Source organism: Macaca mulatta, chromosome 7, assembly GCF_049350105.2.
Source record: "Macaca mulatta isolate MMU2019108-1 chromosome 7, T2T-MMU8v2.0, whole genome shotgun sequence".
Taxonomy (NCBI): Eukaryota; Metazoa; Chordata; class Mammalia; order Primates; family Cercopithecidae; genus Macaca; species Macaca mulatta.
In genome coordinates, this window is record NC_133412.1 from 138643239 (window position 1) to 138654066 (window position 10828).

At 35.5% G+C, this 10828-nt stretch overlaps 1 protein-coding gene across 51 annotated transcripts in view; it reads left to right on the plus strand.

Moving 5' to 3' along the window:
• Positions 1-10828, plus strand: part of FUT8 (fucosyltransferase 8) — a 472318-nt gene that overhangs the window by 248458 nt on the left and 213032 nt on the right.

Genomic DNA, 10828 nt, shown 5'->3' on the forward strand with positions numbered 1-10828 from the left:
ATTAGATCCATTTGGTCTATTTCTTTGTTGATTCTCTGCCTAGAAGATCTGTTCAGTGCTGAAAGTGGGGTGTTGAAGTCTCCAGCTATTATTGTATTGGAGTCTTTCTCTCTTTAGCTCTAATAATATTTGCTTTATATATCTGGGTGCTCCACTGTTGGGTGCATATATATTAAAATACTTACAATTTTTATATCCTCTTGCTGAATTGACCTCTTTATTATTACATAGTGACCTTCTTTGTCTCTTCTTACAGTTTTTGTCTTGAAATCTATTTTGTCTGATAGAAATATAGCTTCTCCTACTCTGTTTTGGTTTCCATTGGCATGGAATGTCTTTTGCATTTCTTTATTTTCAATCTGTGTGTGTCTTTATAGGTGAAGTGTATTTCTTGTAAGCAACAGATTAATGGGTCTTCTTTTTTTTTTTTTATCCATTCAGCTATCCCGAGTCTTGTGATTGGAGAGAGTTTAGTCCACTTACACTCAGTGTTACGATTGACTAACAAGGACTTATTGCTGCCATTTTGTAATTTTTTTCTGGATGTTTTATGGTGTTCCCTTACATCTTTCTTTCCTTCGTGTCTTCGTGGATGTTACAGCCTACTACACACCTAGGGTATATGGTATAGCCTATTGCTTCTAGGCTACAAACCTGTACAGCATGTTACTGTACTGAATATTGTAGGCAATTCTAACACAGTGGTAAGTATTTGTGTACCTAAACATATCTAAACATAGAAAAGGTACAGTACATTTATGGTATTTATAATCTTTATTTTTGTAGACAGTCTTGCTCTGTTGCCCAGGCTGCAGTGCGGTGGCGCAATCTCAGCTCACGGCAACCTCCGCCTCCTGGTTCAAGCAATTCTCATGCCTCAGCCTCCCAGGTAGTAGCTGAGATTACAGGTGTGCACCACCATGCCCAGCTAAGTTTTGTATTTTTAGTAGAGATGGGATTTCACCATATTGTCCAGGCTGGTCTTGAACTCCTAGTCTCAAGAGATCCCTTGCCTTGGCCTCCCAAAGTGCTGGAATTATAGGCACAAGCCTTTGTGCCTGGCTGGGGGGTATTTATAATCTTATGGGAATACTCATATATGCAGTTCGTTGTTCACTAAAAACATCATTATGCAGTGCATGACTTTACTTTGTATGACAAGTTGCTGAACATTCTAAAGGAGATATGAAAGTAACTTAGAATTGATTTTTGTTAGAAATTGTGATGTTTTTGTCGGCCGCGGTGGCTCACGCATGTAATCCCAGGACTTTGGGAGGCTGAGGCGAGTGGATCACGAGGTCAGGAGTTCAAGACCAGCCTGGCCAAGATGGTGAAACCTTGTCTCTACTAAAAATACAAAAATTAGCTGGGCTGGGTGGCGGGTACCTGTAATCCCAGCTACTCAGGAGGCTGAGGCAGTTGCTTGAACCTGTGAGGCGGAGGTTGCAGTGAGCCAAGATCACGCCACTGCACTCCAGCCTGGGCGACAGAGTGAGACTCCGTCTCAAAAAAAAAAGAAAAAAGAAAAAGAAATTGTGATGTTTCTTTCCCATTTCAAGACCATCCTTTTCTTACTATTCTTTCTTTCCTTCAGAGCTAGGCTAGTGGGGAGCAGAATCATGAGCTTAAATTAGTGGAATGTGTGGACATTGGGTGGCATGGGGAGAAGTGTTTCAGCTTCTTTAAACTTTAATTTTCATTCTTGGGTACTTAAAGTGGTGTTTTAATCACTTGCATCTGGTTCAAGAGGGTGTCTGCAAAGCTATTCTATTGACAAAAAGCATTCACAGTATTTTCCTAGTGGACTAATATTGGGTTGACATCTATTTGCATGTTAAGTTCTGTATCGTTATCATTTGGCATTTATTAACTAGCCTTAATATACTGTGCATTAGTTGGCATTTATAGATGTTTTAGTCTCTGCTCTAGAGGAAATATCCTAAAAGGGAGCTAATTGTGGGAAATGGAGGCTTTTCTCACATACGTAGCTGCCTGGGAGCTTTCCTCTAAAGACCTTTAAGCATTGGAAAGTCATTCTTTGAGTGGTTAAGGTAGGAAATGGCAGTCGTGTAAAACAGGGCCTTAAAAACAACTGCCAGACAGATTCATGACAGTGACCCTACTGGGAATTACCAACATAGATACGATTTTCTCAAGGAGTTGGAAATCTTACTAAAATTAGAGCAGTGAAAGTGTTCCCTTCTCTGTAGAATATAAAAACAAAATCAAAAACAAAAACAAAATAAAAAATCAGTCAAACTTCTCTCCTTTTGTTAACAGAACGACCATGGGATCTGTGAATATATATGGGGAAGTCTAGTGCTTGCACAGTGAGTTAACATATAAGTAACATACATCCCATCTTCGCTTCAGGGCACAATTTTAGCATTAAAATGAGGTGGAATTCAGCTCTTTATGTCAACAGGTGAACTATAGAGCACAAAGATATTTCGTTTGTAGTCTCTGTAAGCTGGCTGAAACTGGCTTAGGGTCTGTAGCATTTTACTAGGAAAGAATGTTTGTAAGGCTGGCCTCCTGTCCCGTCTGTGCTGCTGACAGGACTCTCAAGGCAGGGTTGTCCCAGTTGTCTTTATCAGGCAGTCTACCAAGGTCAGTTGTGCAGTGTTTCTCTAGAACAGATTTCTGCCTAATAGATGAGGAAAACTTCATGGCTGTTAACAAACCCTTTGGTAGCAATGTACATATATGTATGACTAAACCCTTGTTCCTGCTATGGCCATTTAATTTTCTCTTTTGAGGGTCTTATCTGAGCTATAGAAAGTCCATCTTATCTATCATTGTTGACACTTGGATCACAGCTAGTAGTGGTTTGAGGACAGAATGTATCAATGTATCAATAGTTTCTGTCTTGTCTTGACACTGAGCAGGTATACAAAACTTAGTCAAGTCAAATCACTTCTTTACCTCAGTTTTCTCCTCTTCAAAATGTAGATAATACCTACCTTACAAATTAATGGTGAGAATTAAATGAGGAAATGTATGCAAAAATGTGTTGTGTGCCTGGTACCTCTTTGGCATGCAACTTTGTGTTTTCCTCCTTCCTTTGGCATAAGTAATATTTGGATTTCAGTGTTCGAATTCAGTGGTTACTTGGTTGTGGAATCAAATTATTTTGTCTTTCCAAACCTCATTTTTCTCTAACATAAAATCAGTAATACACACTTTATGAAGAAGTGGTTGAAATTCAGTTCCTAGGGTAGTCTAGGAAGTTTTTCTTGAATCCTTATGTCAAATTGCTGAAAACTTGTATGAATTTGTGAGTTTTGCTGTGTAGATCTTTTGGACATGAAAATGACAATGTCTTTTTAAGAATTAAATAGTAGGAGAAATATACTAAGGGAAAGTAAGTCTCTAGAGTGTTTTCATGGGGACTCTACAGTAGCTTACTGCATTACAGTTTCTGTAATTCATTGAGATAATAGGGAAATTATGCATCCAAAGGATTTATTTACTTGAAATAGCACCTCTAGAAGGGGTATTCGTAGAGCAGTAATTTAGGAAGTGAGGCACTTGAACATACCTTTTTCTTTCTTTTTTTTTTTTTTAAATCTTAGGTAACTTTAGATTTTAATAAGATTTCACTATATAATGTTTTGTGGCTAGATATTGGAAAATAAATCTACTGAAAATTTCCCAGTTTAGTAATTACCAAAGAACTAATAAACCAATATTAAAGTTTAGTTACAAAATTAAAGTCAGGACTCATAAACAAATCATGTTAAATGAGTTATGAATTAAATGAATGTTATTGTTGAGTTTAACTGTGTGTCAAATCAATATAATATCTTTGACATAATCACAGTATAGAAATCAATGTATGTGTGGTACATTGTATTACAAAGGGTTACAAAGTGATGAACCTAGTGAGTTTGTGTTTTTAAGGATGTGATAGACCTATGAATTTCAATTATATTTGTTTAAATGTGAATCACTTTTATAAGCAGCAGCAAAATATCATTGCCTTTGTATTTTGTAGCAGGTGAGTCAGCTTTTGTATATATTCAGATAATTATAAATTTTAATTTATTTTGTTTTGACTAAAGTTTATGAGATAATTTAGCATATTGTTTGCTAATCACTTTTAAGTAATCTCAGTTTAGCTGGCTGTGGTCATGTGTGCCTGTAGTCGCAACTACTCTGGAGGCTGAGGTGGGAGGATCATTTGAGCCTAGGAATTTGAGGATGTTGTGTGCTATCGTTACGCTTGTGAATAACCACAGCATGGTACTCTATTAGGCAACATAGCAAGACCTTGTCTCTTATAAAAAAAGCAAAAAAGAAAAAGAAATCTCAGTTTATAATTTCATTTGACATATTACAGCTCTTTATTTGACCCTGAAAATGTTGCACCTAGAATAGCCTTTGCATGCGTAGTCCTTAACCCTGAAGAAAAGGATAAAAGAAAATAAAATAAAAACTTAGTTGAAAATCAGTAAGTGCGGACAAGCTTCTTCTGAGAAAATGGAGATGAATTTATGTGTAAATGTTAAAGACATATGGATATGTTGATTATAGCCATCTTTAAGTGTTTTTGTTATAGGCAAATGGTTTGCAGAGTTAGAGTAAATGGATTAAAGGTATTGCTGAAATTAAAATAACTTTATTTTTCAAGTTTTTTGGTATTATGTTTGTTTTTTCAGGAAACCAGATACTTAAATATAAAACTGGGTAATTATTTTTGTAACTATTTTATTAATAATTTAATGTTAACTACTAGAAGTCTATAATTTTACGTTTAATATACAAAGTATTTGGCAAATGATTATTAAAATAATATCATAGTAATATACATCCCCCCTTTATTGTGGTAAAATATACATAACAAAATTTGACATTTAATCATTTTTAAGTATACAGTTCATTGTTATGCAACCATCATCACTATCCATCTCCAGAATGCTTTCATCATCCCGAAGTGAAACTCTGTGCCCATTACACAATAATTCCCTGTTACTCACTATCTCCCCTTTAATCACTATTCTGTGTGAATCACTATTCACTTTCTCTGTGATTTTGACTATTCTAAGTATCTCATATGAGTGGAACCACACAAAGTATGTCCTAGGACTGGCTCATTGCATTTAGCATAATGTCTTCAAGGTTCATCCATATTGTAGCATGTATCGGAATTTCAGTTCTATTTCATGCTGATTAATACTCCATTACATGTATATACCACATTTTGCTTATCCATTTATCTGTCAGTGGACATTTACATTGTTTCTACCTTTTGGCTATTGTGAATAATTCTGCCTTGAACATTGGTATGCAAGTATCTGTTTTGTGTGGTAATATATTTTTCTATATATTTTAACATAAATTTGTTACTTTAAATATTTTTACTTAAATAAGCTAGATAAATATCTGAATTTTCAGTGTTATCAGTGAATATTTATTGAATACCTTGTATATTGTAAGTATTGTGGGGATATAAAGAGTTACAATATCATGAAACTATTGTTTTAAAGAATTTACAGTCTAATAACAGTAATAGGGCATGTTTATAAAGATGCACAACCTGGTACCATATGCTTTTTGAAGCTGAAGAGATATCTAAGCTCTGATGCAAATCAACATCCTTTCTTGCCAAGATTTTTGTTTGTTATCCTGAACAGTTAGGAGGCAGAATACATGGCCATAATCAACATATGCATATTCCATTCAAGCATAGCATTTAACCTTCAAGGATGAATTTTGGGGTGATCATATCAACATGGAAATTAGATCATGACATTTATTTAAACAGTCATCTCCACGGACCTTATCTTTAGGTGACTTACTTTCCTTCTCCCAAACTGCCACCTTAACTCTGACCTCATCTCCTATCGCCCACTCCCACCTTGCACTGGGTAATTTTTTGTTGTGGATACATTTCTTATGTATGTAAACTGGCTTAAGTGCAAATGACGTAAAAGGCATAAGGAGGAACTACATATGGGTATCAAGGTTCTTTCCAGCTTTGTGATTCTAATTTAATCCCTGTGGTACCTGTGTGTTGCCAATGAAAGAAAACAGAGTTAGCATCCTTAGAGGTTTCACAGCAGATCTGCTTTGTGGTGATTTTAAAGGCTCAAACTTTGAAATAAAAGCAGTTTGGTATGTTTCAGTGATCTCTTTTTCTCCTCTTTCAGAGTAGTTTTCCTGGAAAAGCATAATAAATCTTCTATGAATTTAGTCATACCTTTGCAGTTTAATTGGACATTTAGGGTTTTTCTATGTGTGTAAGCTGGACCTTTTGAAGTTTAACACTGGAATACTAGCATGAGAGTGTTCCTACTCTTAATTTCCACTGAGTTAGACCAAAGGAAAACATATATTTTAGATTCATATTTTCTTTGAATGATGTTTTGAAGCTCAAGATGAACTTTAAAAAACACAGCTAAGCAGAGCTTCTAAAAGGTAATACTGTAGTAGTATTTTTTTCCTCTGTATTAATCTACTTGGCTCCCCATAGTGAGCTTGAACTGTGAGTGGTAAAGACTCATTACTCTGTAGGGTATCCTGGTCCTAAAAATAAAACTTCTTTCTCAAAGCCTTTGGCCTATGAATGTGATGATTCTGTAAGCCTCTTAAGAACAGGGACTGTGGCTTCATTTTTATTTATTTTATTTTTCTTATTTATTTGTTTATGAGACAGAGTCTCACTCTCTTGCCCAGGCTGGAGTGTAGTGGCTTGATCTCGGCTCACTGCAATCTCTGCCTCTTGGGTTCAAGTGCATCTCATGCCTCCACCACCCAAGTAGCTGGGATTACAGATGTGCACCACCATGCCTAGCTAATTTTTGTATTTTTTTGTAGAGATAGTGTTTTGCCATGGGCCTGTCTCAAACTCCTCTCCTCAAGTGATCCACCTGCTTTGGCCTCCCAAAGTTCTGGGATTGTAGGCATGAACTTCTGTGCCAGGCTTGTGGTTTCATTTTTGTAAAACATTTAGTAGAGTTGGTGCCTTGCACATAATAAAATGATCTTCTGAGGTTATGATTCCACATAAAAAATGAAAAAAAAGGAGATAATTGCAGAAGCGAAGAAAGATGAATGAACAAGGATGGCCATCCATTCATTCAACACCTAATGAAGGTCTACTCTGTATCAGACACCCCACTAAGTACTAGAAATACAACAATGATAAATTAGACTCATTTTCTACACTTAGGGAATTTAGGTTGTCTGGAACAGTGAATAGCATGTAATAGGCACTTAAAAATATTTGAATACATGAATGTCTGTTTTGTAGAAAATGATTTAGGGTATGGAACATTTTAGTGAGGAAGTGGAGCATATCCCATCGTATTAGAGATAATTCATTAAAAAAGTGGAAACAAACTGTTTATTAATACAGAAAATACTTAAGTTGGTTATGGTAATACATAGAATGTAATACAGAAAAGCCCTTAAAAATAATGAGATATATATTGGCTGACACAGAAAGATATTCTAATTTACCTAATGTTGAATTAAACAGAGTTATTGAATAGGATGTATGGAATGATTTCTTTAATGTAAGGTTACTTTATATTTCTATAAAATGTCACAAGATATGGTGGAGAAATAACAATGAATAATTCTAACAGGAGATAAGTTTTTCACTGATTTTTGCTCTATTTTTTATGTACTTCTGTGATTGTTTTACCGTGATCATGTGCTACTGTTTAAAAATAATAAAGCTGCTTAAAAATATTTCTGGATAATTTTTTTTAAAACATAATATCTGTATCTATAAATAGAGTTATTAGTTGATGGTCTGTTGTCCTGTAAATGTAAAATGTGTCATTAAAGAATTCTTCATTTTCTTTCTAAAGAAATATAGTTAACCAGAGTTCACTTTTAATGCTCAACATTTACCTTTAATGTTTATTATTTATTTTTTGTTTTTTAATATATATATTTTTGAGACAGGGTCCTCCTCTTTCACTGAGGCTGGGGTGCAGTGGCATGATCTTGGCTCACTCCAGCCTCCACCCTCTGGGCTCAAGCGATCCTTCCACTTCAGCCTCCCAAATAGCTGGGGCTACAGGAGCGTGCCACTACGCCTGGCTAATTTTTGTAGTTTTTGTGGAGGCCAGGTTTTGCCATGTTGCCCAGCTGGTCTCAAACTCCTGGGCTCAAGTAATCTGGCTGCCTTGGCCTCCCAAAGTGCTGAAATTACAGGCATGAACCACCATGCCCAGCCTACCTTTAACATTTAACAGTATTTACCTGTAACACTCAGAGTGTAGTTTTAAAATAAACAATAACATTTACAAATGTGTAGTAGCAGAAATATATTTAATAATAATTTTAATTTTGTTTTGGAGGTACTTTGAGGGAGGTGTGTCTACATTATTAAATGGAGAAGAACTGAAGTTCTTAAGCTTTTTTGTATACTTAAAAACTTAATTTGGATTTAGTTATTAATAAATATTAGGTTGAACTACATTTTTAATCTAAAGATTTATTTTGGCACTCTTTTTTGCTTATTATGGCTTCTCGTTTTCTTAATGAGAGGAGAGAAGACATGTCCTTTGGGAGTCCTGGTTATGTCTAGTCAGTAGTCTTAGTTTTCACAGGATAGTAGAGAATTTTAAATTATTACTACCTATTTTCTTAATTTATTTCAATAACTTGCTGTTTTTATCAGGAAACATTAATGGACTAATCAAAATGTTCGATTCTATACATAGTTTGCTCATAACAAACTCATTTTATTAGAAATGTTATAGCATCTTTATTTTTTTTATCCTCCACAAGATCATTTTAGTGTAGTTATTGGAATTTCAAATTATATGTAATTCAGTTTGAAAACTGTGTCTATGGTTCTGTTTAGTAACATTTTAAGTGATGATATTAAAAAAGGTTAACATTGCTTAGTTAAAAGTTACCATTATTCTTTCTTTTTTTTTTTGAGACGGAGTCTCGCTCTGTCACCCAGGCTGGAGTGCAGTGGCCAGATCTCAGCTCACTGCAAGCTCCGCCTCCCGGGTTCCCGCCATTCTCCTGCCTCAGCCTCCCAAGTAGCTGGGACCACAGGCGCCGCCACCTCGCCCGGCTAATTTTTTGTGTTTTTTTTTTAGTAGAGACGGGGTTTCGCCGTGTTAGCCAGGATGGTCTCAATCTCCTGACCTAGTGATCCTCCCGTCTCGGCCTCCCAAAGTGCTGGGATTACAGGCTTGAGCCACCGCGCCCGGCCAAAAGTTACCATTATTCTTTCAAAAGAAAAGTTTTATTTTTCAGACCACATAGTCCTTTGAATTCTGACGTATCAAGTTTCAAACAATTTTTTTGTTTTGGGGGATACTTACCTATGAGATCTCCAGAAATTGTATATTCAGCTATGAAAATCTTCAGAAACTGTGAGCACAGATATAAGACTATAAACCTTAGAGGATGATTTTAGATTTCTTTCTCTTTTTTACTTTTTATTTTTGAGAAAAATAAGCCTGTTCCAGTTTAATGAGTATGATAATTTGAAATCCAGGTAGAATAATATATCTCATTTTTGTCCTCATTTTTTAAGGTGAGATAGTTTATAAAATAGAGAATAAATCATGTTGTTAGATGTTGACTCTTGTAGTATAAAAGTATGAATCTTATATAGTGATATCATTCTATTTTAAATGCTTTATATGTTTATAAGAAGAGAATTATAGAAAAACAAAATGCTTGAATTAATACTGTAAACGTGAAGTTAGCATTTATAATTGATATTTTAAATTGTTACATAAAGACATGTATGAGTATGGATAAAAACATATACATTAGTATAAATGAAATTAATGGCTTCTTTTATACACTCACAATATTTATACTTTTCTTTAAGTATATTAGATGTTGATAAGTGTTCTAGAGAAAAGTAGGTACATTAGGGATGGTAATAAGGAATGTTGGAGTTGGGAGGATGCCATTTTCATATAGAATGGTCAGGGAAGGTTTCACTAAGAAGGTGGTAGTTGAGTGATGCCCTGAATTTGGTGAGGTACATAGCTGTGATGATATTTGGACAAGTGTGTTTCTGACAGGATCAAAAGCCCTGTGTTGAGTGCAGGCTCTGCATATTTAGAAACATAAGAAATTTAATTGTGCATGGCACAAAGTGGTCTTATGTGTTAAAAAACACACTATTTTTTGGTTTCATTTTTGCTTTCCTAGTACATTCTAAGATATGCTGAAATTGGGATTTACTTGTCTTGCTTATTGTATCTTTGGCACCCACTACAGTGCCAAACACATGGCAGGCAATGTGTTATGGATGGTGAGAAAGAATTTTGGAGGAATCTTCTTTTTTAAAAAAAATAAAATTCATACTACTAAATTATTTCAAGCTGCAGAGGTCTTTAGAGATCATTTAGATAACTCTTTTGGATGTTATGCATGAGAAGACACATCATTAGAGTGACTTTCAAAAGTCACCATTAATTAGTAGCAATCTTGAGTTGGCAAAGATTTTTAGTTTCTTAGTCTAACTTTAGTCCATTGATGGGGAGATCCTTTTGTTTCCGTTGTCTGATCTATGCATGGGAAGATACTTGCTATAGAAAACCTCCTTGCTATGGAAGACCTCCTTGCATCTGGAATCAGATTGCTTGGTTGAAATTCCTGTTTGACACTGCTAGCTTTGTGATTCTGTCCCTCTCCCGACTTTTCCTTTTGGTGCCCTGGTTTTCTTGTCTGTTAGACAGATATTGTTATTCTCTCTCTCTCATTTCTTTTTTGTTTTTGAGACGGAATCTCGCTCTGTTGCCCAGGCTGGAGTGCAGTGGCACCATCTCGGCTCACTGCAAGCTCCGCCTCCCAGGTTCATGCCATTCTCCTGCCTCAGCCTCCTGGTAGC